The sequence below is a fragment of the Saccostrea cucullata genome, unplaced genomic scaffold, assembly GCF_032062105.1.
Source record: "Saccostrea cucullata isolate Sc308-1 unplaced genomic scaffold, CSIRO_AGI_Scuc_v1 ctg4728, whole genome shotgun sequence".
NCBI lineage: Eukaryota > Metazoa > Mollusca > Bivalvia > Ostreida > Ostreidae > Saccostrea > Saccostrea cuccullata.
The window spans coordinates 29,148-44,044 of record NW_026930641.1 but is presented as its reverse complement, the minus strand read 5'-3'; the positions used below and the strand labels follow the sequence as shown (position 1 = coordinate 44,044).

The window sequence follows — 14,897 nt, the reverse complement described above, 5'->3', positions numbered from 1 at the left end:
AACAGAAAAATATCATTGTATCAATTGTTACTTTTATTTTTGTTTTATTTTTTTTTTGTTTAGGAATGGGAAAATGTTCCTTCATTTTACTGCATGGTGCAACGAAGATTAAGGAAAAAAGAAGACCATGCGCAGTTCGGGTGAAGGGTGAGGGGTCGGATCCCCTTGACTGAATTTGTTAAATTATTAAATTTGTACATGTGTATTGCAGCAAATAAAAATGCCACTGTGGATATAAAGTGCTTATTCTTTATTATGTGTCTAGAGGATACTTTTATATATGATAATTTTATGAGTTTGTGCAAGCCAGACGTCAAAAGTTTTTCGTTTCACACGCTGAATATTATTATCAAGTTAAAAAGATTTTTAACATAACAAAAACCCCTGGTTCGTCCGGATTCGTACCCGGGACCTCGTACATGTTAAGCGAGAGACATATCACTACATCACGGATCCAAAATACTTTGTCGGAAATCATGTGCAAACATTCAGTCGCATACAAGTATATATTTACCAGCAACTGTGTAAAATTTTGACAATATCGCCTTTATCAAACAGTTCCAATTGATGTAATAAGAATAAAAGATCCACTGACAATCTGTATTATACGTAATAACTCTAAACATGCCCCTGTGTTGCAACCACTATTGAAATAATTATTTCAACAGTTGTTGATAGTGTATTTCAATAACAAACATAGTCTACAGCCACTATTAAAATGCGACCACTATTGAAATAATTATATCAACAGTTGTTGATAGTGTATTTCAATAACAAACATAGTCTGCAGCCACTATTAAAATGCGACCACTATTTCAATAGTGGTTGAGAGTGCATTTTAATCAAAAACATAGTTTGCAACGATTCTTGAAATACGACCACGATTGAAATAATTATTTCAGTAGTGGTTGAGAGTGTATATCGTGGTTGAGAGTGTATATCAATAACAAACATTGGTTGCAACCACTATTGAAATAATGTTTACCATTGAAATAAAGTTTTCAATAGTGATTGAAACAATGATTTCAAAAGTGATTTAAATAATTATTATGATAGTTGCTTATAATTAATCCAATAATAAAACCACATTGCAAGACTTATTGAAACAACTTAACTAAAAAAATATAAGGATTAATTGTTAAATAAGGGAATGCCGCTAAAACGGATGTTTGCGACCGTTAAAGTCAGCATTAACGGCCGCAAATACCACATAAGAAGACTAGTTATTCCCATTCAAATGCAATCCATGCATTATTTAGTTGATTATGTTTTATTTTGTTGAGTTTCGTTACATGAAATACGTCATTGAGCATTGTGTTTTTGTGTCGTTATGTTAAAATGTCACAATAAAAAGCTTTCACTCTCATTACTTTAACATTTACTTTTTACTGCTTTAAACGACAGTGCATTAGCCAATCGAAACGTGTTTTACAAACAATTGCATTAGCATATGTTTTCCAACTTTTTTGATTCATTTATACATGTGTTCACTATTAAAGTGACGACTACTTGTGAATGATTATTTCAAAAGACATTGATTGATTGATTGTATACTGTTTAATGTCCCTCTCCAGAATATTTCACTGATATGGAGACGTCACCATTGCCGGTGAAGGGCATTGAAAATACGTTTCAAAACACCACCACCTTTTAATCACTATTGAAATAAAACCTACATGTTCCATTGTAATAAGCCTAATACTAACTTCCCTAGAAATTTTGCTTTCTAATGTATTGACGAGTAGACATTGGTTTTACTATCTATATTTGGTGTGTATGCAATCTCATTTCAAAATCAATGCCAAAACTAACTTGAAATAATTATTTTAGCATTGAATATATTAATTGTCTATTGGCTTTAGCCGATTCGGCTAGATTAAAAAAATGCTCGCTTAAGTAAAAGTGCATACATGTTTGAATTATAGGTAAGTCAGTTTAAAAAAAAGTGTCAGTGTATTAATCTAAATTTCTACAAAAAAGGTAAAACATAAAACAACTTTAAAGTTTCAAAAGTGGTCGTATTGCAATAGTGGAAGCAACCTGTTTGTTTTTGAAAAGCACTCTCAACCACTTTCGAAAAAAAAAAATATTTCAATATTGGTCTTATTTCAATGGTGGTTGCAATCTCTGTTTGCTATTGAAATACATGCACTCTCAAATACGACTGAAATAATTATTTCATTAGTGGTTGCAACCTATGTTTGTTATTGAAATACCCTCTCAACCACTGTTGAAATAGTTATTTCAATAGTGGTCGTATTTCAATAGTGGTTCCAATTTATGTTTGTCATTGAAATGCAATCTCACCCACTTTTGAAATAATTATTTCAATAGAGGTTGTTATTTCAATAATGGTTGCAACACCCCTGTGCTAAAGCAGTACCAAATGACATTAAATACAATAAAAAAAACTAATAAAACAAACGGGGAGGGACCCTTAGAAAAGGGGATAGAGAGGCCCTAAGGAGTTTTGGTATAAACTTTCATTTCAAAAGCTTAAAAAAAATCTTCTTGAAATTTATAAATTTACGACCACTAACTTTGATCTTTTAACTTAAAAATAAATAGGGGTCTTCCTGAGGCCACCATGAGATGTAATTTAAAATTTCATTGCGAAAGCTCAAAGGGTTACTGACGTATTGCGCGAAATCGAAAGTGTTAATAATCGACAGAATTTATGAATTTATGACCTTTGACATTTTTATTTTAAAAGCAATAGGGTTCTTCTTTGGGCCATAGGGAGCTGCTGTGCAAAATTTCACTGCGAAAGCTCAATGGGTTCTCGAGATATCGTGTTGAAACGAAAGCTATATACAGACAGACAGAAAGACGGACGGACTGATCCAGATTAATATCCCCACTTTCAGTAAAAGCGGGGGGACAAAAATGATAACAAGTGAAATACAATTAAAAAAAAATTTACAGTGTTTTTAAGGTAGTCCGATCCTCGGGTTTATAAAATTAGCGGTTAAGTTATCAAAAATACTCATAAAAGAATCTCTGAATCCACAAAACAATGTAGATTTATTCACAGTATTTCTTTAAAGTTTAAAAAGATTAATGTTAATCATATTGTATAGGGAAAATTGTCAAATTCCCAATATTTTTGCGGAAAAAGCGAACTGGAATATCAGCAATGCATTTTTTAATTGCAAATTGATCAACAAATGTACTTTAGGTTAAAAACGATAGGTATTCAGGCAATCAGCGAAATTGTCATGATTTTTATACTTATTTGAAATTTTATGTCTTCTATTTCCGTTATGTATTCTATAAAACACAATGTAAAAGGCTTTTGTTATCATCTCAAGACACCCCAAATCACTTCTTATTTCATATCATGCTAATAAGCATTTGTATCTAGGACAAACTAGATTCAGGAAAATCTTTTCTAAAACTGTTTTAATTTTTTTCTCTTTTTATACATGTAGGATAGAAATGTCAACTTTTATAAGATCTTTTCTAAGACTTCAAAAAACCTTGAATCTTATAAAGATGAATAAAATGAAAATTGTTGCATGAAAAAAATCATTTTCAAGCTTCATTTTGATGCATATCAAATTAAATAATGATTTTTGAAGTTATCCTTCCTGGCTGAGAATCAGATATCCTTTAGGGGTTTTTGTTTAAAAATTATTTACCTCCAAAAAACTTTTTGATAGTGTTTGGGAATATTTCGAATGGCATATGGTATAAAGTACATGGATTTTCATTTGACTTTCACAAATGTACAAATTTATTATTAATTCTTTAAGTTGTGTGACGTCATTTTTCAGTCGATTAGTTATCAAAGCTACACCATTATAAGATAATAAATATTGTAAATGTGAACTCGACAATATATTTGGAAAAGGCAGTGTTTGATATGTCATGATAATTCATTTACTCTCTCTCTCTCTCTCTTCATCCCTCTCAAAACAGACAAAGGAGTTTTTCTATATGATTGTTTCTAAAGAAATGGAAAATCAAGGTTTTGTGCCAAAAAGACCTCATCCTTGACCCACAGTGAATTCGAACCTGCGGAGTAAGATCAGTTCCTTACTCCGCGACTCTATAGCAGGCTCTAAAATTACTGCACCACGCGGATGACTAGTCGTAAATATAAATAAATAAAATACATGTTTCATGTAAAAGCCGTATTCAAAAGAAAAAAAATAATGCAAAATATTATAATAAAGAGTAATTTTAAGTTTTCCAGATAAATGAAAACAAACTGAAAAAGTTACAGAGCATCCAAAGTTCCTAAGGTCACCCATGTTTGAAAAGTAAGGACGCATATAGTGATGAAAGTGTTTATCAGTCAATTTCTTATCCGGAACTCCTCCAAGCCCACTGAATGAAATCAAATGAGACTGTCTTTCACACATATAGTGTCGTTGAGAAACCTCGTATTTTACTATTTGATCGGACACATAAATTATGTTTTCCATAGCAAAACATGGAGACTGTCATTCTTTCTAAAATATTGAGGGGTACTCATCTCTTATCCGAAACTCTTCCAATACCATTAAATATAGAATAAAATTTTATGATACATTTAAAGATTCTCAATACATAGTGCCTATGCGCAACCAATATTTTACGTTTTGATCTGACTCTTATTTCGGGTCTCCCGTAGCAAAACGTGGACTTTGCCATTATCATATGGAAGTCGGGGTATCATTTTATGAGCTTTAGATAAAATTCATTGAAGAAAAAAAAATATTTATGATATAAATTTCACGGATTTATTTTTTCTTTTCAACCATCAATTGGCAATTTGTCCCTAGGGATACTTTTCGTTCAATATATATTCACGATCGAATAGATGTTACAAAGATACAGAGACTAATTTCTATTTGGGAGTGAAACAACACTAGAAAAGTAATGATAAACATTACAGAAAATGAAATCAAATCCGTTAAATACTAACGATACATCGGTGCATTTTAGATAAGAATCCTAATCTCAAAGAACATGTAAATACGAAATGTCTTACAGCAATGTTATATTATCTTAGGATCAAAAGCATTTGTAAATATTTAACGAAATTAGCTACGAAATCTAGTTCTTTCATTTGTAATTTCACTATATTGCAATCTTAGTTTATTTGGTACAGCACAATCCAAATTATAATTGATACAAATACAAAGAAATCAAAATATGTGTGCTAAATTAATTTTAAATTTATATAAACAAAACAAGTCAATTTCAGGTTCTACATTTATTCTTTGCCTTTGGGAACTACTCAGCTATAGGACAAATCAATTTAACAATTGCAACATCAGGAAACACACGCATGCACATAACATCATTATACAAAACTGAGCAAAGATAAAATACTTATATGTACATGTAAGGCCAATGGCTAATTATGTTGAATTGCACCTACAATATGTAAATTGTGGCGATATGTAACTGGCCATTGGCCTTAAAAATGTTTGTAGACCGATGGCCTGGTATTCTGAAGGTCGATGACCTTCATGTGTAAGGCCGATGGCCTGTAATATTTCATGCGACTGGCCGATGGCCTCAAATGTAAGTGACCGATGGCCTTGTGAATAGTTTGGCCGATGGCCTTGAACTTGAGTGACCGATGGCCTTGAACTTAAGAGGCTGATGGCCTTGGTGAATAACATGGCCGATGGCCTGTAAATCTTGAAGGCCGTTGGCCTTGTGGTAGAGGCCGATGGCCTATATGCGTGTGTGTCTAGGCCGATGGCCTTGCATATGTATGTAAAGTTCTAGTGAGTTTTCTTTTGGGGGATAATAACACATGTTCATGTGTTAAATGCCTATGTAGGAAATAATGAGTAGTTTCCCCTGATCAAATTAAGGTGGTGGTTGGGATGGTGGTGGATTACCGAGATGCTGACTTGGAGAATGATGGCGCTAAACTGTAGGCATATCTGATTGGTTAACTAAGTCACGTGATGTAGATATGATACTCTGGGTAATTACTATTATATAAACAATATTTAATTACATTAAAATCATTTTATATAAACAAAACAAGTCAATTTCAAGTTCTACATTTATTCTTTGCCTTTGGGAACTACTCAGCTATAGGACAAATCAATTTAACAAATTGCAACATCAGGAAACACACGCATACACATAACATCATTATACAAAACTGAGCAAAGATAAAATACTTATATGTACATGTAAGGCCAATGGCTAATTATGTTGAATTGCACCTACAATATGTAAATTGTGGCGATATGTAACTGGCCATTGGCCTTAAAAATGTTTGTAGACCGATGGCCTGGTATTCTGAAGGTCGATGACCTTCATGTGTAAGGCCGATGGCCTGTAATATTTCATGCGACTGGCCGATGGCCTCAAATGTAAGTGACCGATGGCCTTGTGAATAGTTTGGCCGATGGCCTTGAACTTGAGTGACCGATGGCCTTGAACTTAAGAGGCCGATGGCCTTGGTGAATAACATGGCCGATGGCCTGTAAATCTTGAAGGCCGATGGCCTTGTGGTAGAGGCCGATGGCCTATATGCGTGTGTGTCTAGGCTGATGGCCTTGCATATGTATGTAAAGTTCTAGTGAGTTTTCTTTTGGGGGATAATAACACATGTTCATGTGTTAAATGCCTAAACGAAGGTATTACAAATATTGTGAAATTGAAACAAATTGTAATAGCTGAGAGCCCCAAAAGGAAAGCAGATGATTACTAACCACCATCCTTAATTTGATAATCGAACCCAATCATATTCATTAATGAGCAGTTGAAATACATGCACCTATCTATTGACAATGAATATAAGCATGTTTACCATTAAGTATATTTAGGTTCTGGAAATTTAACTTACATAAATAATTTGTTTTCTTGCTATCTTCATAATCTTGCTTTATACATGATGTGTTATGAACTAAATAGTTTAGATTATAATAATATCCTTGAAAACATTTAGTGAAGAAGTCGAAAATATTACAGTTCCTAATATTTCATCCCAGGATAATGCATACATCAAGAACAACATAAAATATATGTACAAGAACTATGCCTATTGATACGTCTGCACTAATTATTTACAACTTCCAGTCACATTCGTTAACAATAGCTTTGAAAATGAAAAGTTGCCAAAAGTTGAAACTTAAGCTTAATATCTTAGTACAGTAAAATGTATTTATCAACATAAAATACATAAGAACTTTGCACATTTGAAACATCTGCCCTAACTATATTCAAATTTTGTCTGGTACTTAATATTGGCTTAAAAGAAAAATTGCTAAGTTGAATTGAATTATTACTTGATACATTGGTACAAAATAAACATTTTCAAGTTTCTTGTCACATTTATTATCATAAACCTACTTGAGATAATTAAAGTCACTGTATCATAAACATCTGCATCATTGAATAAGTCGAACACATCTTGTCATTGAAAACATATCGCTTTCTGTGCGCGTGATAAAGTTACATCATCAGTACGAATATATCTGTTGTAACAGTCTGAACTCCATCTACCAGGTGTTTTTATCATATGATCATTCACCTTTCCAGAGGCAGCAGACGTAGCTGCCCCGATCCTGAATGAATGTCCATTGAAGGTTTTGTCATCTGTTTGAGTTTGTTTATAAAATAATTTCGAGTCATTGGGTTTCCATATTCGTCAACGAATAAAGCTGAAGTTCGGTTACCGTTGATCCTTGATTTTCTTAATTTTAAGTAATCTATCATAGATTTAACCGGACACACCAGCTAGTCGGTTTCGAATATCCTGATGAGAATTCCTTTTTCCAAACGGGTCAGTTTTGGAGCTCTTCCAGGCCAAAGTGAATGCACTCATAGAATCGTCCATATGTATGTCTTCAACATTCAAGGCATCCTCTTCTTTACCATTCTGCACAGTCAATTCTCCACATCTAAGATACGCAAAGAACGCTAACGAGAAGGCGGTCATAAGCATTGCATCAATGAAATAATCGAACATTCCACGCTGTAGTAATTTGTGCATTTGAAATAATATGTCGTAAGTAATCGGACGTCTTTTCTCTTTTTGAAATCTTTGTTTCTGAATACCTCTTAACACTGCCTGCAGTTTTTGGCAACTGTCATTTGATGTGCACAAAGGATTCGGCACACCAGTCTTGAAATCTTACTGCTGCTAGATACAGTTTTATTGTACTGTGGCTTAGATTTAGAGTTTTGCAACAGTGTGTTACGAAATATATCAGAATCTGTTCCGACATAGGAGGTGGACAGTAATCATCTGCTGCAATTCCAATAGTTGACAGGAACTGACAGAATGTATGAAATCCTACTTTATATGCATTTCTTGTGTTTTCACTTAAAGCAGATTCACAAAGTTCCTCAGCCTGTTTCTCTAATAAAGGATAAGCTCCTGGAGCGATGGAATTTCTACTGGGTCTGACGATGCCAGTGGAGCTGCTTGCCTGAATCTGGTCATCTTGAATAATGCTATTTCGTATGCTCGCTGTCACTGTTTCGATATGTGGGACCGAGTCCGACGCTACTCTAGCAGTTGAGACGTTGTCTGTTGTGGACCGGTCTGTTGGTAAGGATGTTATCTGGCTTCCCGTGTTTGGGTGCGCGTCATTTCCTTCCCTTGACATCTTCAAGTTGTTAATTTCTTTGGCCATATGATGCATTGATTGTTTCATGCTTTCAACAGCGCTTGTAAGGGCCTCCATATTGCTGCTTTCAGATGTAATCATCCGCCCTGTCTCGTTTTGCGATGACAACATCCGCCCAGCCTTGCTTTCAGTACGTGTCTCCGAAGATGCCGGAAGTTGGCTTACAGAATCGCCATTTTGACTGTGGTCTAAATTGCCCGATCATTTTTAAGAATGTTCTCCTTGTAAATTTGAAGTAATTGTGATTTCTTCAGCGACAGTGGCACCATGATATTGGCCAATTTAAGTTTGTTTACTAATTCGGCCGAAGACCAATTGTCTGGCTCGTTCAAGTTCCATCTACTAGTATTATCACTACGCGTACATATTCTCTGAGATTGAGAAGTAGCTTTCCTTTTCCTTCCAGTCATTGTTAATATAGATTAACACAAAACAACAGATATTAAAGATTAAGATCAAAATTAATACAATTAACGCAATGGTCCGTGTCAGTGTAAACACAAACATGCTGTCACACACGTGTTAATAGCAGTTATTTCACAGTTTCCTGTAAAGTTATTCCACTAAGAAGACATTGTTAAACTTAATCACAGTATTGTACGTCAACAATATATATATCACAATAAGTAAAGTAAAATTATTCCAAAGGAATCGGGTATAATTGCCGAGATACTGACTTGGAGAATGATGGCGCTAAACTGTAGGCATATCTGATTGGTTAACTAAGTCACGTGATGTAAATATGATACTCTGGGTAATTACTATTTATATAAACAATATTTAATTACATTAGAATCATTTGGAGGAAGTTCGACAATTCAAAATAAGCTCTGTTTGATTTCCATTGGATACCTATCAAATCAAGAATATCATTTAAAATTCTAACACTTACGTATAGTTCATTGGTCCAAGCAACGGAATATTTAATTGAACTTTTGTCAAAACAAGCTTCAAATAAAGTATTGTTTTCTTCTCGAAATTCTGAAAGCCGTATGTTGTTTAACATCCCTCTCGAAGGACACAATTTTTCACCCATATGGAGACAACACTTCTCGCCAGTGGAGAGCTGCAAATACTAGTAATACGGCCATTGAGCAGAAAGGGATCTTTTTCGTGCCAGCACCAACTGCAACACGTGACCTCGGTTTTAACGGAATCATCCGAAAGACCTGTCTCCACTTCTCATAGTGGGATTCGAACCCGCCACGTAAGGTTTGACTCATTCTTTCGTGATTTAAAGCAGACGCTCTAACCACTGTACCACGCAGGCAACCTCTATCGTATGAATAATTTCTAAAACAATGTAAGTTATTGACAAACAAGAATATTAGCAGTCTCATTAAAAGTCATAATTTCGTAAATTCTGTGGTTGATGAAATGACCATGTCAACAAACACAATGAATCAAGAAATTAAATGCCGACTGTCGTTTTCATTAGTAATTGTTAGGCCATAAATTACACACTGCATTGTCTACGGTTTCCCAGTCATTTTACAATCATGATCAGGAGCAGAGGTAAGGGAGTTGGTACCAATGGGAATTCCAAGGTCTGGTCTCCAAAAACCACTTTGATATTGCCAATCAGACACTCGGTCATCTCTTTGATGTCAACTTTAGAGAACTTGTGTGTAGATCTTTAATAAGAATGTTTTTAAACAAAATAATTTGGAAAATGAGCGCTGAAAAAATAATTTAATATATTAATTCCATTTTAATTAAAAATGCAGCTGCCAATGAAATAAAAATGCCCGGACTTAATTTAGAAATGGTTATGTTCAGATATAAAGTTGAAAATCCATGTGTTTTCGAGCTGATGATTTTGGTGAAATCTTGTGATTTCAAACTGTCCAAAAGTTCCTTGGAGTTTTTAAGTATCTACATCTGATTTACACAACTTCTCGAAAATATCGTTGCACAGTACTCTTGAAGTTTCTTCTTCATTGCTGTTAATCTTAGTGAGGTGTAAAGAAAAAGGCTTCATTTCCACATTATAAACCGGTATTCATTTGTTGTTGTTTTTTCTTTTTCTCTCTTCAATCATGTTTTTTTCTTTCCCCTATAATCCATTCAAATTTGTGTCAGTTACATATAACTTATTGGTCATATATAAACCTGTCACTATATGTGCATTAATTAACCTTGTACCTATGGAGAGGGCTTATATAGGATATGCCTGATGCCCAATCCATTTATGTATTTTACATAATAAAATATGTTTAAATCAAATCAAAAAGGCTTGGTTGAACATTACTTGCAGATATGAAAAAAATTGTCTATTTTTTCCTTTTTTCAAACAACCGCAATTAGCTACAATTTATGAAATCTCAAAGATTATTTTTTTGTCATGTGAGATATGTTGAATCGAACTATGATGCAATGCATGACTGTTATATTTAGCAATTCTTAAAGTGTTGTACCTATACAAAATCCACATCTTTAATTGCTAAAATACGAACACATGAATCTGTCACATACAAAGATACATTGCGGGTTCCAGTAAATGTTCAACCAAGCCTCTTTCGTTACTCCTATTCTCTGATTCCTAAAATAAATATTAAAGAACATTTGCCTTCTTTGTTTAAATAGTAATTGTTAGATAAATGAATTTAAGCATATGTAAAAAAAAAAAAAATAATCATAAAAAAAATAACTATTTTTAAAAAATTAAATCATGTTACATTATAAAAAGAACTTAATTCGCTAATAACCAATATTTGCCCCCCAAATCAAACTTTGATGGAGATATATTATATTAAGTTCTTAAAAAGGGGAGTATATGCTGACTTCAAAGCACTGAATATTTTCATAAGTAATGACGCCATATGTACGTAATGACGTCACAAACATGACGTAAATTTCAGTTTTTTATGAATTTTACAGAAAAATGTACATATTTCGTCGTTATTTTGAGTAAAAGTCACCGAGCGCATGTGTGTTCAGGATCAATATTTTGATATAATGTGTAGAATGATAATATCAATGAAATATGTCAATATTGTTCCTGAACACACATGCGCTCTATAAATTTTAAAGCTAAAATTGTTGAAATTTTGTCCATTTTGTCCTCTTTCTGAAAAAAGATATAAAATCGGACTAGTTTGTGACGTCATAAAAACAAAAATTGTGAATACACTGCTTTGACACTATAATATTTTCTGTTAATTTATATTTCTCATACAATTTATTGAATTCAGCACATTTCAGAAAGTTTTCAAAATTTGACTTTTGTGGGGGCAAATATATGTAATATACCGCATATAGTTCTTTACGATGTGACGTTTAAATTAAGTCTGTAAAAATACCGTTATAACTAATGTGAAATTGGTGAGCATTTTATTGATGGTGCTTCCTACTATACGGGTTTATGTGTCTCGGGGTATAAGGATGCATATTAATAAATACTTTTTTATTATTATTATTAATTTTACACTTCCACATGTACATATAGAATAATTTTCATCATTTGGTACACAATAACATCGGGTATACACACAATATAGAGTTATGTTTATAGAATGTGAAAGGTGTTTTGATAAAAAAAAAGACAAAGAAAAAGGGGGGAGGGGTCAGCAAGAAAAAACCTTTCTTCCATTACAAATAATACAAAAAAAAAATCAAAAGAAAAATCACTCAAATAAATTATAGGATGTACATGTATATATACGCTTGTATATGTAACTCAATTACTTACAATGTATCACAAATATTTTGCCAATGTCTTTCATATTCTTCAAATTTACAATTCTTCATCAATAAAAATGTTTCAATCAAAATTCTATCTGTGATCCTCTTTAATACAGCTTCAACATCTATTCTTGGAACATTCTTATATTTACTGGCAAAAATAAATTGTTTTACAATAAGTATTAAAAGATTTTGAAAGAACGAGGGCGCTTTTGATTGGCATTCGGCAGGAACCTGGGCGTAATTGAAAAGTGAAAATTTTATTGACATGTCACATGAAAGAAAGTGGGCGCACTAGATAGGCAGTCGGCAGGAATCATTGACACAAAACAATTCAGATTTAAATGTCCTAGCACCATGTAGTTTTAATGCGTATCTTATACATCTTTTAGAAAATGCATGGGAATGGATTTCTGTCTTATGTTTCTTTATTTGTAAATAATTTTTTTCAATTACAATGTAAAAGGTGTCAAGAAAGATAAATTACCTAGTATATGTTGGTAAACTTTTCCCGAGTACCATGAGATTTGGTGCTGAGCGAAGCGAGGCACCAAATCGAATGGCGAGGGAGAAGTTTAACAACATACTTAGTACATGCTTCACACGAGAAATTAAGCCCTTTGTGTCTCTGTCTATTTCATTACAAATCTTTGTGGGTTTCTTATTATTCAATCAAGATAAGGATATAGTTTGACCCTGACTATTGCCATTTTGTACAGGCCCAGATGTGATAATTATATCCTCGGGGTAATATCTACCTGTCAGGTGACGGTCTACAGTGAATAGTTTTCAAACACAATAGAGGTTCAATTCTATAGATTCAAAAATCTCTTTAAGAAGATAGTCATGTCATTTTGATGGAGATAAGTCAGGAGCATTTTATTTTTGTGGACATCATTAAGAAAACGAAAATCAGGGAAAGAACGGTTTACGGTTGGATATACATGTACACTACTTGAACAATATAGGACGGTTCCAACGTATTTGAACTTACTTAAACAGATCATATTTAGACTTTTTGCTGTCTCCCGATCAGTCCATATCTTTTAATTGGAATCAAAGAATAAATTAAATGGTAAGTAAAATTTTATTGTTCTCACTTCTCAATGCGATAATTCTGATTAAAGTGCCAATGTAAATGGGAAATCCTAAATATTCAATCAATAACTAGACATTTCTTAAATTTCTCTTTTACTTGTGATTTTAATTAATTTTTTTCATGTTTTAATTTTGGCTAAAGTTGAATAATTCAGGAAGAAAGACAGGGGAAGATAAAGAGATTTTTCTTCCTGTACTAATTATGTTCCCCAAACGAAGTTGGGGAACATATTGTTTTTACTCTGTTTCTTATTATTATTAAGGTCTTCCGTTTCAGACGGAAGACCTTATAGTGATTCTACTGTTTCTTTTTCTTTTTCTTTTTCCTATTATTATTTTTGTTCCCTTTTTAAAAGCACGATTTCTCAGAGATGACTGGACAGATTCTCATGAAATTTTCAGGGATGATAGAGAGTAAAAATATCTTTCAGTTGCAGTTTTCAGTTTTTCAAAATTCACTTCCGGTCGTCAGATATGTCCGATTTCCGCTTTTTTCAAAAAAGTTTTGTCTGAGTCATATCTCAGAAACGGTAAAAGATGAAGACACCAAACTTATATGAGTAATAGATCATGATTAGTAGGCATGTCCATTTGGGTTAAGATCGTCCGCCGTCACTTCCGGTCGTCACAGGAAGTGATCAAAGAAATCAAAAATTTCAACTTTTCATTTATGAAACTTTTTTTGCATCACATTATAGCATCTTATTTGTAGTTTTGAAATATGTCAGTCCCAACGGAAACAAAAACGACAACTTCCGGTTATAAGAGAAAAACTGCATTTTTTCAGTATTTTTGTTTCCCATAAATATTGTTTATGCATTAAGAATTTGTAATGAATTTTGAATATGTTATTTAGACTGCAAATATCTCCAGTAACGTCAAATATCTTTGTAAAATTTACTTCCGGTCGCGTGATTTCCTGTCCTGAAAATGAGAAGTTATCATAGCTAGATCTCGTAAACGGTAAGAGACTAAGACACGAAACTTATACAAGTGGTAGATCTTGATGAGTAGGCAAATTCAGTTGGGATAGGATTGTCCGCCGTTACTTCCGGTCGTCACAGGAAGTGATAAAAAAATCGAAAATTTCAACTTTTCATTTATGATTTTTTTTTGCATCTCCTTATAGCATCTTATTTGTAGTTTCGAAATATGTCAGTCCCACCGGAAACAAAAACGACAACTTCCGGTTATAAGAGAAAAACTAAAGAATTTGATTATTTTTCTCTCCCATAAACATTTGTTATAGATAAAGTGTTTAAAATGATTTTTGGATATGTTATTTAAACTACAAATGTCTATAGTAACTTCAAATATCTTTGTAAAATTCACTTCCGGTCGCCTGATTTCCTGTCCTCAAAATGATAAGTTTTAATAGCTAGATCTCGTAAACGGTAAGAGATTAAGACATCAAACTTATAGGAGTGGTAGATCTTGATGAGTAGGCAAAACCATTTGGAATAAGATCGTCCGCCGTCACTTCCGGTCGTCACAGGAAGTGATCCAAGAAATCAAAAATTT

General features: G+C 33.2%; 1 pseudogene; it reads right to left on the bottom strand.

Moving 5' to 3' along the window:
• Positions 1–7,195: 7,195 nt before the first annotated feature.
• On the bottom strand, positions 7,196–8,787 carry LOC134229389 (uncharacterized; annotated as a pseudogene).
• Between the last annotated feature and the right edge of the window lie 6,110 nt (positions 8,788–14,897).